The following is a 20,229-nucleotide window of genomic DNA, read 5'->3' as shown; positions in this document are numbered from 1 at the left end:
GTAGGGCTTCTCTGAACGAGGATGGTCCAAAAACAACAAAAAGAGTTTTAAGTCCTTTAGAGTTACTATATGAAAAACCTTTTCTCACTGTAGACCTATCAACTGATGGAGACTATAATGCTTTGTTAAATTATTCACTTGAGGCCAAGTTAATTCATAAATCTCTAAATGAATATGCAAACCATATCCTCTCTAAACCTGATCTGATATCACTAGCAACCCACACCATATAAACCTATAAACCCCAGAGACATGGTTTACTTAAAGGATTGGAAGTCTAACATGGCAGAGGATTTAACTCTAAAATGGAAGGGCCCCACGGGGTCCTATTACATACTCCCACTCCAGTAAAATTAGAGGGACACAATTCACGGGCTCATATATATAGAATAAAACCTGTATCTCATTCACAGAAAACCAATAAGCAAACTAACATGCCTTTTTATTCCTGGAAACCTGTGGAAGGCCTCAAATTTCTCTTCTAACAATAAAGGATGGAAGGAAAATTTTAGTTAACTACCAAAGGTTGTTTTGTTCAGGTTTCTCTTTCTTATAATAATAGCCTTTTGTTGTCTTTTCCTGTGTCTACCTGCCTGGTGCCATGTCCTTTACTGCCATAACTTCCAGCTGATAGATGATCCCTTCTACTCAAAGATGTTCATGTATGTTATCTACCTTGCACTGGCTGCCTCTGCCTTTGGTAACTCCTACGTATATAAATTCCCCCAACTGACTGACCCATTGGTAGCTATCTCTATGCCCCCATTCAGCAGGAGTAAGTTACAGAAGATGAGATGCTCCACCCTCAGCAACCTTAAAGATACAAGGATCAAAACTGTTCCGGGGGGGTATGATGTGGGAAACAAAGGCGCAGGAGGAAACACAGATACAATTAAATGCCCTTATAACCTGCAGCCCATTGACAAATATCTGAGGCAGGCAGAGTAAGCTCCTGACTGTCTTAATGTTAATGCCTTGGTAAAGGGAAAAAGAAACTTAGTTTGAAAATAGCAAGGTCTCTGGTATCTGGTGAGTCTTTAGCATATGCAAATCCTTTTGGAACTTCCTTATCTTTACTTTCCCACTCAGAAGCATATAATCAGTTGCCCCTCACAATCCTAGGGCAGCAGGGAGCAGCTGTAGCTGCAGCTGCTCTTTCTGCCCATGGTCCTGTCCTTGCGCTTTGATAAAACCACCTTTTGCACCAAAGATGTCTCAAGAATTCTTGCTTGGCCAACAGGTCTAGACCCCCCACCAACCTCACCTATATTCAAAAACTGCATCATTCTCATGGTCCTGGAAACCTTGCTTCCAAAATTCCTTAGAGACTTAAGGCTATCCCAAACCCCTTCCCAACTTGAAAGTATAGAATCACTCACCTGTGACAACCCCAGAGCAGCTCTTTCTGCCCACAGGTCCTGTTCCCATGCTTTAATAAAACCCCCTTTTTTGCACTGAAAACATCTCAAGAATTCCTTCTTGACCGTTTGCTCCAAACCCCAACATTTCCAGGTCAATCGGAGGGGCAGTAGTCTAGGGTTCTCTTTCAGTGTAATATGCCCACTCTTTATTCTTTACTTATGCACCAGTTTCTAGAAGTCTGCTGTTAAGAGATAAATAGGCTGGGGCACTTGGGTAGCACAATTAAGCACCTGACTCTTGGTTTTAGCTCAGGTCTTGATCTCTGTCATGGAACTGAGCCCTGCTCTAGGCTCCATGCTGAGCATGGAGCCTGCTTAAGATTCCCTCTCCCTCTCCTTCTGCCTCCCTTGCTCATGCTGGCTCTCACTCTCTCTCTCAAATAAATAAATCTTTTTTAAAAAGAGATAAATATGCTACTTCACTATAAGTTTTTCTGTAACTATTTATTGAATGCTTTCTTTGGAGTATTTCATTGTGATTACTAAAGTTTGTTTTCCATTGAGAAGTAGGAAACTCAGATTATGGGTTTCTGTTTCAGAAAGTTAGGCTTGGCTGTAGTGATGTGGCCTGGAGTCGTGTTGGGGTCCAGAGCAGACTGCCAAGAAAAAATTCTTGAGATGTCTCTGGTGCGAGAAGCTGGTTTTATTAAAGCACAAGTACAGGATCCATGAGCAGAAAGAGTTGCACTTGGGTTGTGGGGAATGACTGGTTATATACTTGGGAGTTGAGGGGTAAGGAAAAAGGGAGGTTTCCAAAAGGACTTTCCTATGCTAAAGAAGACTCAGGGGATACCGGAGGCCTGGGTACTGTCAAGCTAACCTTGTTTTTCCCTCTAGCAAAGCATTCACATTAAGACAGTTGGGAGTTTCCTGAAGGAATGTTACACTCTACCTGTCATGCATTTGTCAATGGGCTGCAGGTTATAAGTCAAAGGGCTACATTCCCTTCTGCCTTTGATTCCCACAGCACCATGGAGGGGAGGGTGATGTTAGGGCTCCAGGAAATTAAGGGTGATGTTAGAGCTGCAGGAAATTTCTTGAAGTTAGGCTATTGATAAGATTGCTTTTTTTTTTCTTGTAAACCAGTAGGACTTTTATAAGCTGTTGGAGACTCGGGTCCTGTGTGACTGTGATCTCATTTGTTTTTCTCTTTCCTTAGTTCTAGGGCAGCCAGGAATGCCTGAGGAATGTCACATATTTCCCACCTGGGGGGAGTGGCTTGCCAGGTGTCACCTTGTGCTTTGCCCTCAGATTGCCTTCTACTCCCTCATCAATAGCAAAACTGTCTGAAATCCAAGCAGTTCAGAAGGTACAAAAGAGAAACCAAAAAGTTAAGGTGGCTCTTTTCAGTTCCTGGACCCAATTCTGTGCGGGTGTTGTGTGGGTTTCTACCACACCAACAAACAATTCTCAAATACCATTAGGCTGCCTAAGAAATCAACTCAATTCTGACACTGTCTACCTGGAGATAGTGTCAGATTCCTATTGGTTAGTGGTTCAGTCTTCCAAGATGACCCTCTACCCCACCCCTACTTCAGATGCACCTCCCAAGTCCAGATTGTTTCCTGTACTTCTGACCAAGGGACTATAAAATCTGAGGTTCCCAAGACTCCCTTCCTTTGGTTTAATTAATTTGCTAGAGTGTCTCACAGAACTCAGCAAACCCATTTACTCACAAGATTACCATTTTATTATAAAAAGATATAATTCAGGAGTAACCAGTTGAAAGAGATGCATATAGCAAGGTATGGGGAAGGGGTGTGGAGTTTACCTGCTCATTTTGAATGTGCCACTCCTCCCATATCTCATGTTCACCAACCCAGAAGTTTTCTGATCCTTTTGGGGTTTTATAGAGGATTCATTACACAGGCATGACTGATTAAGTCATTTACCACTGGCAACTAAACTCAATCTCTAGCCCCTCTCCCCTTCTTTAAGGTGGTGGTGGATAGTGAGAAATGGAAGTTCCAAACCTCTGGTCAAGTAGTTGGTTGTCCTGCCAACCACCCTTATCCTTAAGTTACCCACAGTTCTTTCCAAAATGCAATGCATTAACATAACAAAAGACAGCGTCACTGCCCTTACCACTGGAAATTCAAGGGTTTTAGGAGCTCTGAGCCAGAAATGACAAAGACCAAAAACAATGAACCCTTGAATAAGGGTTTGAACTTCCCCACTTATACATGGATTTTTTATAGTACCATAAATATATTTCTCTTCCTTTGATTTTCTTAGTAATGTTTTATTTCTATAGCTTACTTTATTGTAAGAATACAGTATATGATACATACAACATGCAAAATATGTGTAATTCACTGTTTATTTAATGGGTAGGGCTTCCAGTCAACAGTAGGCTATTAGTAAAGTTTTGAGGGAGTCAAAGTTACATGTGGATTTTCTACTCTGTGTGTGTGTGTGTGTGTGTGTGTGTGTGTGTGTGTGTGTGTGTGTTGGGGGGAGTGTCAGCATCTCTAAACCCCATACTTAACAGAGGATCAAATGTACATATGAGAAATATATTTTGGTTATGAATGACCAAACACATATTTGTTATAAATCATGAAGGGGTTCAGGAAAAGTCTCCCTAAACTGTGCCACTTTGACCTGTGGACTATTTTGAGATCAAAGCAATAGAGACCCAGGGACTCAAGCCAAACTCGTGCCCCTCCCTTAAAGACCTATCAGAATCCAAAATGGAGGTCTTTTCTAACATTAAAGTTATTAACACTGATAAATTTTATCCGAATGACACATCTGTATGGCAGGGTAAACATCTAATTACCAAACATCTGCTTTTCTTAGTACCCTGTGAATTACCCTCCTCCTCTTTAAGCTCCTCCCATTCCTTAGCTTAGGATGACATATATACCACATTTCACCTTTCTGTCTTTAAATCCTTCAGGTATGTGTGGTTCCTGAACATATAAAATTACAGTTTATTTTCTCCTGTTAATTTGTCTCAAGATGATTTAATTACTAGACCAAACAGAAGAATCTTTGAAAAGAGAGGAAATTTTTTCTCCACAACAATCACAAATATCACAGAGGTGCTAGATAAATAGAAAGCATATAGATTCTGAGAAGCCTCCAGGACACAGCCAACTTCAGAATTTCTAGTTAAATTGTTTATCAAATGAAAGAAAATGCAGAAGAAACAATTTTCTTATGGATAACCAAGTTAAGTGAAAATATGAAGCAAAGCAAATACCAAATGAAGTCAAGTACATATGATAAATAAAATGATCTTGTCTGTCTGCCCTGACATCACACAGGAAAGAATAAAGGAACTTTTACTAAATTTGGCAGGTGGCTGGAATATATCAAATCCACTTGTTGAATCCTTACAGGTTACTTCAAAGAATTAGATGGTTCAATTCAGAGAGCCCCAAACTGAGGTATATTCAGACGCTCATGTTACTACTAAATGTATACGAAGGTGCTATGGATGAAGAATGAACTGGAATTACCAAAATAGTCTATATCAAAGCTGAATTTATTAGGCTGTCAGTCAAGAAAGAGCTCACCATGCCAGAACAACTTCAGAGGGTTTCTCTGCATGAACAGTGATGCATGCTCGAAGCACAGGCTCAGTTCTCTATAAAGTGTGAAAAAAAGGTTTGTAATTTTCTTCCCTCTATCTTCTATGGATATAGAAAAAAACAAACACACCAATTCTAAAACCTTGAACGAGAGAAGAATCTTCAAAAAATGGCTGTAGATTGTAATTTAGTTCCTTATCTTATTGGACTACTACAGAAAGTTGGTTCCACAGTTAATTTTTAACATAAGCTACGGTAGAGCTGATGTTCATAAATAAAAGTGATAAGTTCTCCAATCTTAATCTAATTTAAAATTCACAGCAACTCTACGGTATCTGAGAGTATTTTTCCCCCTTACTGGCTTTGATCAGGTCTTTATTCAAAATCAGCTGTCAGCCACATGCAGAAGAATGAAACTGAACCATTTCCTTACACCATACAAAAATAGACCCAAAATGGATGAAAGACCTAAATGTGAGACAGGAATACATCAAAATCCTTGAGGAGAACACAGCAGCAACCTCTTCGACCTCAGCTGCAGCAACTTCTTCCTAGATACATCACCAAAGGCAAGGGAAACAAGGGCAAAAATGAACTATTGAGACTTCATCCAGATAAAAAGCTTTTGCACAGCAAAGGCAACAGATAGAATGGGAGAAGATATATGTAAATGACATCTCAGATAAAGGGCTAATATCCAAAATCTATAAAGAACTTACCAAACTCGACACCTAGAGAACAAATAATCCAATGAAGAAATGGGAAGACATGAACAGACATTTCTGCAAAGAAGATATCCAAATGGCCAACAGACACATGAAAAACTGCTCAAGATCACTCAGTATCAGAGAAATACAAATCAAAACCATAATGAGATACTACCTCACATCAGTCAGAAAGGCTAAATTTAACTAGTGAGGAAACAATAGATGTTGGCAAGGATGCAGAGAAAGGGGAACCCTCCTACACTGTTGGTGGGAATGCCAGCTGGTGCAACTACTCTGGAAAATAGTTTAGAAATAAGGTAGAAGATCATGGGGGAAGAGAGGAAAAAATGAAACAGGTCAAAACCAGAGAGGGAGACAGAACATAAGAGACTCTTAATCTCAGGAAACAAGCTGAGGGTTACTGGAGTGGAGTGGGGTGGGAGGGATGGGGTGGCTGAGTGATGGACACTGGGAGGGGGGGATGTGCTATGGTGAGTGTCATGAATTGTAAAAGACTGATGAATAAAAGGCCTGTACCCCTGAAACAAATAGTTCATTATTTGTTAATAAAATGGGGGAAAAAAAGAACACAGAGCAGCTAAAGACCCTTAAGAACTCAAGAAAACCATATTGCATAACCTCAAAAAAATTAGCTGTCCAAAATGATTTGACTTTTATAGAATAAATTTAAGTTTTTAGGCACCAGGCTTCTTCACTGGGTTTCTTTTTTGCAGGCTTCTTGTCAGCTGCTGGTTTCTGTTAGCTGCAGCCTTTTCCCCCACCACAGGTTTCTTCTGCTTGTTCACACCAGCAGCCCTCTTTCCTTTCTTCCCTACTACTGGCTTCTTGCTGGAACCCCCTTCTCATCTGATTTGGCTTCTACGGCTTTTGCTGCCTTATCCATCCAGAGTTTGTGATTCTTGGCCCGGCGAAGAATGGTATTCTGGCACAAGGTCTTTGCATGTAGGTTTAGCATCGACATGATTCTCAGGTTCTTCAATGGATTCTTCTTCAGGACCCTGAGATGGCTCTTCTTGTGTGGTGCTCAGAGGGCTCTTTGGATCTCTGGGCTTTTCCAAGATTCTGCTAAGGTCTGTATCAAGCATTTTATGCATGGGAAGGTTATAGTGACTCTTGAGGGAGGCAGTCTTATGCCAAGTGCCATACAGATCGTTTAACTTGCAGAAAGCACTTTTAGTCCAGATGCAGAAACGTCCCACATGCCCACCAGGAGCAAGTTTCAAAATGTTCAGTTTGCTTACATTAAGTAAAGTAATTCCAGGGATGTTTCTGAAGGCCTTGATGATACTGCTATCTTCACAGTAGATGATGCAGGGTCCCCTGCGCTGGATATGACAATAGTGTCTCATTATGCCCTTGCCAGCTCTCATTTGCTGAGAGGCATAGACCTTTTTGATATCATCCCAGGCTTTAAGTTTCTTAGAAGCAAAACAGCCTCCTTGGACTTCATGTAGCTTTCAACTTTACCTTCAGTCACCAAAGAAAATTCAGAACTTCCTCAATATGATGACCTTTACACATGACCAGCACTAGTAAGGCTGAGGCAGCCAGGGCACAGCAGATGGCATATTGCTTCTGTATTATGTTCACTCTGAGAGGCCAACAGTGCCAGGTTTGGGGTGGTGCAAACATGTGCCCCCCATGATACATATTTCCAAAAGCACCCTGGCCAGAACAGTGGATCCCACTGCTTTGAGCTCTGGGAAATCGAGCCACAGCTCTGCCAGTACCTCAAGACTCAGCACTGATTTGATGACCTGCTAATTCACTGAAAGCATATGGCTAAGCTGGTGTGAACAAAGTTCATGGTATCAGGTTGAATGGGAGCCTTGAACACAGCAGACAAAGTAATATTTTTGCCAGATGATTCCACTCTTTTCAGAGTACACAGATATCAATGAATGAGCAAACATTATCATGGGGAGAGGAGAGGGCCACGCTCCTCTCAACCCAGCAACTCCTATAGGAAAAGTGGCATCTGAGATATTGTATAGTTTTACCAATGAAGAAACCAAGTCTTACAAAACTTAGGACATTCCCATCATCATCTCACTAAAAATTTCTTTGCTGCATCCCTGGAAATGGAGAGACTACAGGTTTGTGTGACAATAAAACTCTTCCTCTTTCCTCCACAGCATACTAATTAATTATTTTCCTCTCATGCTTTCTGTTAGAACTTAGAAATGTTTCTCTCTCCTTAGTGAGAGACACTTGAGGTGAAAAAAAGACATATCATTAAAAAATTGTTTATTTTATTCTCAAAAGTAATTTAAAGTGTTGTTTTTGCTTTCTTTACACAGATACTAGCTCCCATCTGAACATTTCACTAGTGTTCTCGTGGCTACCCTCTGACAGGCTTGCCAGGCTATGAATACTTTTCCTCACCTAAGGATTGCAGAATTGCAATTGCTCATAAATTCAGAAAGAATTTTTTAGTAGTTTTTGGTAACACTTTCTTATTAACTTTTACCTTATCTTAATATGATATGCTTTGGGGGTAGTGCAGAATTGCTTTTCCTGATTATTTACATTACTTACTCTAACATTTAGACTTAGGCAAGGGCTGATCATTTTTAAAGTAGTAAATATTATTTTGGAGACTTATAAAAAAATAGAAATCATCCTCCATTTCTATTTACTTTGAAATGAGTATTTAGCATACATATTTTGTTATTGTTTTTGCTAAGCATTATTGCAAGCTTTAAGTAGTTATAGCAAATATCCAGCCATTATTCTCCATTGTCATGTCTCTTTCCTACAGTGGGCTCTTCACAAATTTCCAAAGCAAGCATACTATAAAAACCCTGCAGAAATCTCTCCAGTTAACATTTCCTTAGCAAAATGTCCCTTGGGTATTCTACAGCTGTTTTTAAAATGTACATGTTGGATGTACAGTCAGGGAAGCCATAGCAGGAAATGAGAATGAGGCTTGGTAGGAAAAAGTTTACTATACTTACAGGTCCCAGAAAGAGGGTCACCACATGCCACACAGGGTCACAGGAAAAATCACCAGGGTGGTCATGAGCCAGAAGACAGAAGCGAGGGGGAAAGCTTAGGTCACAGACTTCACTGGCTTTTCCAAAGGAAAAGAAGACCAAGCCAATAGTTTAGGATTGGCTAGTTTGAAGAATTTTGGCAGGTTTTAGTCTACAGGAGTAGTCTTTAGTCACCTCGTACATACCTGACTCTGGGATAACTTAGGGCAGGAGAAGTTTGGCTTGGTGTAGGAGAACTAAATAAGGAAGTACTTGAGGGGTACAAACTCGGGACTGGTTCATTTATATATGAAAAACATGCTCAGAAGCAAGTTATTATTCTTCTTGGGAATTAGCTATCTTGCAAGGGGCAATCTCTCTGCAGCCAGAAAAGTTTTTAAAAATGTCAAAACTTTATAATATAGAGATACAAAAAATTGACATATCTACATTTAAAGTAAAGTTTCATAGAAGGTATAAACCTCTGAAAATGACATCTTCAACCAATGTTTATATTGGGGAAAATTATAAATTTACATCCTCAAAACTCAACACAGTATTAAAACAAAACAAAACATAAACAAATCTTGAATTACATTCCAAATAGAAGTATTATACTGTCAGAATCAGGAGAGGAGATTTTGAAAAAAGTTCTAATGAAGGGAATAAGGATTATGTATGTCTTGTACAAAGAATCTTTAATTATAAACTGTACTATTGGTGGTCAGAACATCATGTTTTACACTTCTTACATTCTAATATGATAATGTGTTACTTATAAGCATTTCTCTATGTTTTAGTTATATTTCAGAAAATTTGTTGAGGTGTGGGCTTTTATGAATTGCATTATTTTTTCCACTTAAAAATAACGAGAAATAGGTTCTTGGTTAGTGTTTCCATACAGGACATCTGATTTTCAGGAAGAGATACTGGAATTCAGTGCAGATAACTGTACCTGTTGAAAACTAGTTTAGATCCCAAGAGTATCAATGCCCTGAGTTAAACTGCAATGTGGGACAGTTACTTTCACTCTCTTAATGACCACAAGTTCTAAGCTTATAAATGATACACTGCCATTGTTACTTAAATCTGAAGTTCTTGTCTAATTTCTTTTTCTCACTATCTATAGTTGTCATCTGCAGTTTCTGTTTGCTTTATTGTACATTCACCCTCGGTCTAGAAGAACTTCCTGATATCCTTCTGAATTTGGTGTTTGAAGCTATGGACTGTTCTCATGTATGACAGATGTGTCTCACCTATGAAGGATATATACTCAGATGTATATGATAAAAATAATTTATTACCCTAAACATAGTGATTGACCACAGTGGAGAGGTGACCCAAATAAGAGCAATAAGAACCTTAGAGAGGACTTTTATTTAAATCATTGGGTTGGAGAAGAACTGGTTGCACTTTCCTTTTGACTGTTAAGGTAGTAAGCTATAAACCCAATCCTTTAAGATGCCATCTTGCCACCATATAGAAGAGTTTTCATTAAAACACAAACAAAGAGCAGACTGAGTCCTAACGACATCATCTGAATCCATGGATCCAGGCATGTCTGAAGCCCAGATATCCTTTCAGATAAAGTTTAAAATGTTCCTTTGTTGTTTACCACATTTGCAATAAGACTGCTGGTTCTTTCAGAATATCTTTTGGGCTAAGCCAAAATATTTTTCAATTCTTTCTTTCCCACTGGATACATTTTACAGAATAAAGTATTTTTAAACATCAGATACTAAAATATAATCATGGAGAATGCCATTCTATAGGATTTAATGAACACGAAAAGAAAAAAAACATCATAAATTGCCCTCTCTTTGAACTCTTACTTGTGACGCAAAGAGGAGACATGCTTTAAGGGTGTATAGTATAGGGATTAATAGCATGGCTCTGAAGAAAGATACCTGGAATTCAAATGCCAATGTAGCCTTAGGAAAGATACTCTCTGTCTCAGTTTTCTCATTTGTAAAATTGGAGCAATATCTTGTGGGGTCACTGTAAGAATCAAATGAGATAGTACATAATATATTTAAAACAGTGCCAGACATATCATGAGTATTCAACAAATGCCAGTACCAGGGTATTATTTTTCATTATAATTATATACTATTATTACTACTGATTCAGTTATTATATATACTACAATGATAATATACAGACAGACAAAGAATGCCCCCTCCTAAATCTTTCATAATTGGAATCATCTCTCTTGCATATTTATCTCCCTTTCAAATCTTTTGTCCCTCAGAGCAGGCAACTTCTGATAGGTCCATTAATCTAAAGACTTTGATATTTATTAGAGACTACCATGCTCAAAGTTCTGCCTGAAAACTGGATATGCAAGAGCAAATGAATAACAATCCAAATATAATTGCTCTTCTCATAGAATGCAGATTCTAGACATAGCACAAAAAATTAAAATCAAGTATAACTTGTAAAGTCTTATGCAGAAGAAACACAAAATTTGGTATGTGACAACATATTTTGGGGTATCTGCTCCAAGTCTGAGGAGTCAAAAGAGGCTTTCTTTACAAAGTGATTTTTTTCAGTTGAGTCCTTCACAAGAGTAAGAAGAGGAACACACTGATACAGGAAGCACCAGATTTGGGAAATAGAATGGTGGCAAGCTGGAAGAGTGAGAAGCCTCAAGCCTCTTCTGTCTGAAACACAGACAACAAATGAAAGCTTGGCAAAAGAAAAGACTGGTAATGAATGAAAAAGCAAAATCATGCAGGAACCTTAGAGCATAAAAATGAGGTTTTGATTTTGTTATTTTTTTAATATATTAAAAGAAAGAATCTGTTGAGTCATTTGTTTTTGAAATAAATGAAATAAATGGTTGTTCTGAAATAAACAAACTTGGGCAGATTTTATCTAAAAGGGATAAAATATAGGAAAGAAATGGAAGTGGAGAGAACAATCAAATTAATTTCAATAGTTTTGGTAAAATAAAATTAAAGAGAAGTGAATGGCTATGAGGCATATTTAGGAGGAGAAATAGAAGTGAATGGATTGATGATATATTTAGAAGTTAGAAGCTACTAGCTTTGATAATTGATGTGTTACGGAGACAGGCAGAGGAGAAAAAAAGGTAATAGTTTCAAGGATTCTTAAGGTATCTAGAGTTTTACAACTAGGTAAAGAGTGTTTCCCTTCACAGGGATAGAAATTAAAAAAGGAAGAAGAACTTCCCATTCTGTGAGGGAGGGTGGCAGATAATGGCAATGGAAGGCTCATTCCGCAATGATCAGAAACAAAACAAAATTTCTTTTCAGGACACCAGAAGAAAATTCGAAAATAAATTACTTAAACTTTCAAGAAGTTAGGAAGGAATAGCAAATTTAAGACAAAGAAACTAGAACAGAGAAAATAATCACAAAACAGAAATCAATGAAATAGAATGCAGATGTATAGTAGAAAAACTTAACAGATCAAAAAATTTCTCTGAAATGAATAGGGAAACTGATGAGCCTGATTGCTAGCAAAACTAATTAGAGTAATACAGAAAATACAGATTGACAATTTCAGGATAAAAATGTAACATCACTAGAGACTTTTAGTCATAAAAAAGATAAAATATTTTGAATAAATATATAACAACAAATTTGGTATTTTTGATAAAAGTGAGAAATGCAAAGTATTATTTCTGACACAAGAATAAATACTCTCAATAGCCCTAGGTCTGAACCTTTTCCAAAACCTTTCCCAAAAAAGAAAGTCTGGGATCAGTTGGCTTCACTGGTGAACTCTTTCAAATCTTTCAGGAAGAAATAAAACCACTTTTACACAAGCTGCTACAGAAAATAGAGAAAAGTTTCCAATTCATTTTCTTTTTTTTTTTAAGATTTTATTTATTCATTTGACAGACAGAGATCACAAGTAGGCAGAGAAGCAGGCAGAGAGAGAGGAAGGGAAGCAGGCTCCCTGCTGAGCAGAGAGCCCGATGCGGGGCTCCATCCCAGGACCCTGGGACCATGACCTGAGCTGAAGGCAGATGCTTTAACCCACTGAGCCACCCAGGCACCCCTCCAATTCATTTTCTAAGATGAGCTTAATGCTGACTCGAGATAGTATTAGCACATTACAAGAACGGAAAGTGATAAGATCAATATCTCTTAGGAACATAAAGGCAAAAATCCTAAAAAAAATATATTCTTTAAATAATCCAATTTTTGTAACAGGCAATAGAACATGACCAAATGGAGCTTGCTCCATGAATGCTAGGTTACTCTAAAAGGTGAAAATTAATGACGTAGAACTGTAACACTAAGAGGTAGAAAGAAGACAGAATTAATAGCCAAAGAAGTAGAACAATATACAAGAGTATGATGTCACAGAACTCAAGGATAATGTTTCAAGAAAAAGAGCATGATCTTTATTCTAATCTCTCCTCCTAAAACAAATCAAGTTTAGGCCTGTATAAGTCTTTAATTGCTGTAATAACGAACCACCACAAAACTCTCTGTGCTATATAACATAAAGCGCTTTGGCCGTTCATCAGTGAGTTATCTGGGGTTCAACTAATTTAGGCTGGGCTCGACTGGACAGCTGTAAACTGAAGGTCAGATCTGGATCAGCCTCACATATCACTCATTCTCCCCAAGAATGTTTTCCTCAGATACACAGCAGAGATGCAAAAGTACAAATAGGTGATGTTTCTTAAAGTCCTAAGAGGAACTGGCACATTATCACTTCTGCCACTTTCTATTACTCAAAGAAAATCACATGTCCAGGACCAAAGTCTAGAGGTGAGGTGCATTTCCACTGGAAGGTACTGCAAGGTCAAATAGCAAACAGCAGTTCTAAAGATACAGGGTGGTGAGGGTGAGAATGTACTTAATGCCACTGAACCATACACCTCAAAATGGTCAATTTTATGTTACACACACAAAAATCCATTTTGACAATAAAGGGAAATTTCCTTCTTTGTAAATATTTTAAACTTGGTGACAAAACATTTTTTTTAGACGTCAACCTCAGTGTGTGGGCACATAGCTAGTTTTTCAAAGCTCCTTTGGGGGACGGAGCATCTCAGCACAAAAGAGAAATGAGTGGATTAGACCCTGGGGAACCCTGACCCCAAGTCCTGAGAGTTCTCAGCTGTATCCAAATTCCTTCTGTATCCAGCAGGGAAATTGGAACACAAGCCATGTGTTCCAACATCTTCCAAGTCATCATGCACCTTTTGTTCTCACAGTTCAGCTATGTCATCATGGTACCTATTCACAGTAACATGAGACCACAAGGGTCATCACAATGGCCCTCTGAGTCCTCTCACACCATCTTAAGTACCTCTTACATCATCATGATGCTTTGTGCTTCAACACAGCAACTCTGAACAGGAGTGCTACATCTTTCCAGACTCCTCTAAGAATCTGATAAGAAGCTTGGGCTTGCTTCCCCAGAAAAGCATACAGCATTTGGCATTAAATTCTAAGTGACTGCAAAGGCTGCAATTAAGAACAGGCATATTAACACAGTTGAAATAAGTCCCAAGGATAGTCCAGGAGATGGAAGGGGACAAAAGAAGTCTGAGCAACCACCCATGCCCCACATGCACAGATCTAACATGGCCACCTACGTCCACAGGTCCACCTTATGACAGGGCAGAGTATTGATGTTTGTAGGACCTAAGTATTTTTCCCTTCCAGGACCCTTCCTCCATATAAAAATTATATTTTATGACTGCATTGGTATAAAAATGGTATTACTATTATCTAGTAAAACATTTTCTTCAACCTAAAAAATAAAATACCACAAGGCATGGATATTACAAGAAGCAAGAAACTGGGCCAATAATTTACCAAAAGTCCCCATTATCTGAGCTCCCATGTCAGTGTCTTCTAATGTAAGTCCACATATATAGGCTTTTAATTTTACTGCCCTATATAAAAGCCCCCAAATGTCTCTAATTTTCACAGACCAATTTTAAGAAATTCAGTATACAGCAGTCACCATACAATGCACTATACTTATCTACCACTACAGACATAGTTAATTGGATCAGTGATGGATCCCATCCTAAAAAGAGCATATAGAGGACATCCAGAGATTCTAAGAGGCTGAGTGGCAGACAGCTCTAACTGAAGTACTTTATATTGGATAATGACCAATGAATCTTTATTACCTTTTGACAGTTTGAATTTGAGATGAGAAGAAGGCCTGGATCATGATCACTGTGGCCCATTACATTTCTTACTAGGTCTTCAGACCTACTCAGCAAAAAGTAACTATTATTGCAATCTGAGCAGCAGCGAATGATAACCTCGATTCTCCATGTAGCCTGTGTTGCTATTGAGGATCTTTCCTGTCCTTAGATACATTTCTAAACCTATCTCCTTGTTTCCAGTATCACAGTACTCTAACCTACCTTCCAGCTTTTCAGCAGATTAATTTATTTTAAATCAAACATTTCATCACTCACAGAACAAAATGTATGCTCTTAGCAAGTAATTTCAGAAATTTTAAACACAAACAACCTCTGATTATAATGAACCTTAAAAAAATTGCCTGAAATATGTACAGAATATGTGATTCTATGAAATATGTGTGCTTTCTAAACTTGAAAATCAAGACAAGATTCTGTCAAGCCCAAGAATCTATTATAGACTTCAGTATCATATGGATACTTCAGCAGTGACAATTTCAAAGCTCATCAGCTCTTCCTGTTCTATTTGTGTTTGTACAGCAAACTCTGTGGAAGGCTATGTTCCCAATCTAAAAATTATTACACCCAGAGGTGAGAGAGATTTAGGAAAGCATTTCATTTTTCCTATATTTATCAACTTCAATTTTTAAAAAAATCATTTTTAATGATAAAATAAAGCCTCTCTTTACTGATCCACAGATCTAGTATTCTGCTTAATTCACTAGAAGTGAGAAAAACATTGTCCCAAAACCTGTCCTTACAGTGAACTTAGCTTCAAAGTCAGAAAACAAAGGAAAAGAAGACAAAAGAGAACACTGTGAATGAATTTGGGAAATATAAAAATATTATAAAAGATCATTTATCATTATTATTCTTGAAGTGTTTTCTCTGATGAAGTTAAAAGTTAACTTCCCCATTGAATAAGATCACATAATCAAGTAATACATCATTTTAAAAGGTCATGAGAGAGTTTGTTTTTTTTAAGATTTTTATTTATTTTTTTGACAGACAAAGATCACAAGTAGGCAGAGAGGCAGGCAGAAAGAGAGGAGGAAGCAGGCTTCCCACTGAGCAGAGAGCCCAATGCGGGGCTTGAACCCAGGACCCTGAGATTATGACCTAAGCCGAAGGCAGAGGCCTTAACCCACTGAGCCACCCAGGCACCCCAGTCATGAGAGAGTTTTACTTCAATCTGAGTCCACAATGTATTAATCTTTAACATACACTAAAAAATAAACTTACAGGATTTAAATTTAAAATGTATCATAGAAGATAAATTCATACCAGGACAATCAAAAGCAAAATATTATAGCACTGACAGAGCATTAAATGAAAGTAAAATTATTCTGTGGTTATAAAGTTACCCTACCTATCAAAAATCAACCCTTTTCTGGTATAATTAAATGGTATTCATTCAGTAGTATCTGCTATACTAAACTGGCATAAAAACTATTACACAGCAATGTATATGTGCAGAAACTTTAGTTAAAGATGTACTAGACCGACCCCACTCCAAAACTGCTAGAACTTGTACAGGAATTCAGTAAAGTGTCAGGATATAAAATCAATGCACAGAAATCAGTTGCATTTCTCTACACCAACAACAAGACAGAATTCTGAAAGAGAAATTAAGGAGTCAATCCCATTTACAATTGCACACAAAACTATAAGATACCTAGGAATAAACCTAACCAAAGAGGCTAAGACTCTATATGCAGAAAACTATAAAGTACTCATGAAAGAAATTGAGGAAGACACAAAGAAATGGAAAAATGTTCCATGCTCCTGGATTGGAAGAATAAATATTGTGAAAATGTCTATGCTACCTAAAGCAATCTACACATTTAATGCAATTCCTATCAAAATACCATCCATTTTTTACAAAGAAATGGAACAAATAATCCTAAAATTTATATGGAACCAGGAAAGACCTCGAAAAGCCAAAGGAATATTGAAAAAGAAAGCCAACGTTGAGGGGAGGAGTCAAGATGGCGGAGAAGTAGCAGGCCGAGACTACATCAGGTAGCAGGAGATCAGCTTGATAGCTTATCTAAACATTGCAAACACCTACAAATCCAACGGGAGATCGAAGAGAAGAAGAACAGCAATTCTAGAAACAGAAAATCAACCACTTTCTGAAAGGTAGGACTGGCGGAGAAGTGAATCTAAAACGACGGGAAGAAAGACCGCGGGGGGAGGGGCCGGCTCCCGGCAAGGGGCGGAGGAACGGAGCACAAAATCAGGACTTTTAAAAGTCTGTTCCACTGAGGGACATTGCTCCAGAGGCTAAACCAGGGTGAAGCCCACGCGGGGTCAGCGTGGCCCCAGGTCCCGCAGGGTCACAGAAGGATCGGGGGTGTCGGAGTGTCGCAGAGCTCGCAGGTATTAGAACGGAGAAGCCGGCTACAGAGACAGAGCCGAGGACTGAACTCTCAGCTCGGGGTTACCTTGAACTGGTCGCGGGCTGGGTGAACTCGGAGCGCGGCTAGAGGCTGGGGATACGGGAGTGATTGGGTGCTGTCCTCTGGGGGCGCACTGAGGAGTGGGGCCCCAGGCTCTCGGCTCCTCCGGGCCGGAGACTAGGAGGCCGCCATTTTCATTCCCGTCCTCCGGAACTCTACGGAAAGCGTTCAGGGAACAGAAGCTCCCAAAAGCGAACCCGAGCCCATTACTTAGTCCAGCCGCCGGTAAGAGCGGTGCAATCCCGCCTCGGGCAAAGACACTTGAGAGTCACTACAACAGGCCCCTCCCCCAGAAGATCAACAAAATATCCAGCCAGGATGAAGTTCATCTATCAAGGAAAGCACGTTCAATTCCTAAGACAGCAGCGCAATTCCAGAGGAGGAGAAAGCAAAGCACTGAACTCATGGCTTTCTCCCCATGATTCTTTAGTCTTGCAGCTAATTCAATTTTTTTCTTTTTTCAATTTTTTTTCTTTTTTTCTTTTTTCTTCTTCCACTAAATTTTTTAAAACTTTTACCCTTTTCTTCTTAAACGTTTTTTGACTAGTTTATCTAAATATATATATATTTTTTCTTTATTTGTTTTATTTTTTAAATTTTTTTCTTTTTTTTTTCTGAACCTCTTTTTATCCCCTTTCTCCCCCACACAATTTGGGGTCTCTTCTCATTTGGTTACAGCGCATTTTTCTGGGGTCTTTGCCACCCTTTTAGTATTTTATTTGATCCTTCATATCCTCTTATCTGGACAAAATGACAAGGCGGAAAAAATCACCACAAACAAAAGAACAAGAGCCAGTACCGAAGACTAGGGACCTAATCAACGCAGACATTGGTAATATGTCAGATCAAGAGTTCAGAATGACGATTCTGAACATTCTAGCCGGGCTCGAAAAAGGCATGGAAGATATTAGAGAAACCCTCTCTGGAGATATTAAAGCCCTTTCTGGAGAAATTAAAGAACTAAAATCTAACCAAGTTGAAATCAAAAAAGCGATTAATGAGGTGCAATCAAAAATGGAGGCTCTCACTGCTAGGATAAATGAGGCAGAAGAAAGAATTAGTGATATAGAAGACCAAATGACAGAGAATAAAGAAGCCGAACAAAAGAGGGACAAACAGCTACTGGACCACGAGGGGAGAATTCGAGAGATAAGTGACACCATAAGACGAAACAACATTAGAATAATTGGGATTCCAGAAGAAGAAGAACAGAGAGGGGAGCAGAAGGTCTATTGGAAAGAATTATTGGAGAGAATTTCTCTAATATGGCAAAGGGAACAAGCATCAAAATCCAGGAGATGCAGAGAACCCCCCTCAAAGTCAACAAGAATAGGTCCACACCCCGTCACCTAATAGTAAAATTTACAAGTCTTAGTGACAAAGAGAAAATACTGAAAGCAGCCCGAGAAAAGAAGTGTGTAACATACAACGGTAAAAATATTAGATTGGCAACAGACTTATCCACAGAGACCTGGCAGGCCAGGAAGAGCTGGCATGATATATTCATAGCACTCAACGAGAAAAACATGCAGCCAAGAATACTCTATCCAGCTAGGCTATCATTGAAAATAGAAGGAGAGATCAAAAGCTTCCAGGACAAACAAAAACTGAAAGAATTTGCAAACACCAAACCAGCTCTACAGGAAATCTTGAAAGGGGTCCTCTAAGCAAAGAGAGAGCCTAAAAGTAGTAGATCAGAAAGGTACAGAGACAATATACAGTAACAGTCACCTTACAGACTAATAATGGCACTAAATTCATACCTCTCAATAGTTACCCTGAATGTTAATGGGCGAAATGCCCCAATCAAAAGACACAGGGTATCAGAATGGATAAAAAAACAAAACCCATCTATATGTTGCCTACAAGAAACTCATTTTAGACGCGAAGACACCTCCAGATATAAAGTGAGGGGGTGGTAAACAATTTACAATGCTAATGGGCATCAGAAGAAAGCTGGGGTGGCAATCCTTATATCAGATCAATTAGATTTTAAGCCAAAGACTATAATAAGAGATGAGGAAGGACACTATATCCTACTCAAAGGGTCTGTCCAACAAGAAGATCTAACAATTTTAAATATCTATGCCCCTAACGTGGGAGCAGCCAACTATATCAACCAATTAATAACAAAATCAAAGAAACACATCAATAATAATACAATAATAGTAGGGGACTTTAATACTCCCCTCACTGAAATGGACAGATCATCCAAGCAAAAGATCAGCAAGGACATAAAGGCCTTAAATGACACACTGGACCAGATGGACATCACAGATATATTCAGAACATTTCATCCCAAAGCAACAGAATACACATTCTTCTCTAGTGCACATGGAACCTTCTCCAGAATAGATCACATCCTGGGTCACAAATCAGGTCTCAACCAGTATCAAAAGATTAAGATCATTCCCTGCATATTTTCAGACCACAATGCTCTGAAGCTAGAACTCAACCACAAGAGGAAAGCTGGAAAGAACCCAAATACATGGAGACTAAACAGCATCCTTCTAAAGAATGAATGGGTCAACCAGGAAATTAAAGAAGAATTGAAAAAATTCATGGAAACGAATGATAATGAAAACACAACGATTCAAAATCTGTGGGACACAGCAAAGGCAGCCTGAGAGGAAAACATATAGCGGTACAAGCCTTTCTCAAGAAACAAGAAAGGTCTCAAGTACACAACCAAACCCTACACGTAAAGGAGCTGGAGAAAGAACAAGAAAGAAAGCCTAAACCCAGCAAGAGAAGAGAAATCATAAAGATTTGAGCAGAAATCAATGAAATAGAAACCAAAAAAACAATAGAAAAAATCAATGAAACTAGGAGCTGGTTCTTTGAAAGAATCAATAAGATTGATAAACCCCTGGCTAGATTTATCAAAAAGAAAAGAGAAAGGACCCAAATCAATAAAATCATGAATGAAAGAGGAGAGATCACAACTAACACC

The 20,229-nt window shown here is 38.6% G+C and overlaps 1 pseudogene; it reads right to left on the bottom strand.

Moving 5' to 3' along the window:
* Nucleotides 1-6,354: 6,354 nt before the first annotated feature.
* On the bottom strand, nucleotides 6,355-7,601 carry LOC123946317 (annotated as a pseudogene).
* Nucleotides 7,602-20,229: the final 12,628 nt, after the last annotated feature.

Source organism: Meles meles, chromosome 7, assembly GCF_922984935.1.
Source record: "Meles meles chromosome 7, mMelMel3.1 paternal haplotype, whole genome shotgun sequence".
Lineage (NCBI taxonomy): Eukaryota > Metazoa > Chordata > Mammalia > Carnivora > Mustelidae > Meles > Meles meles.
The sequence above is the reverse complement of the archived record's forward strand: the minus strand, read 5'-3'. Positions and strand labels throughout refer to the sequence as shown.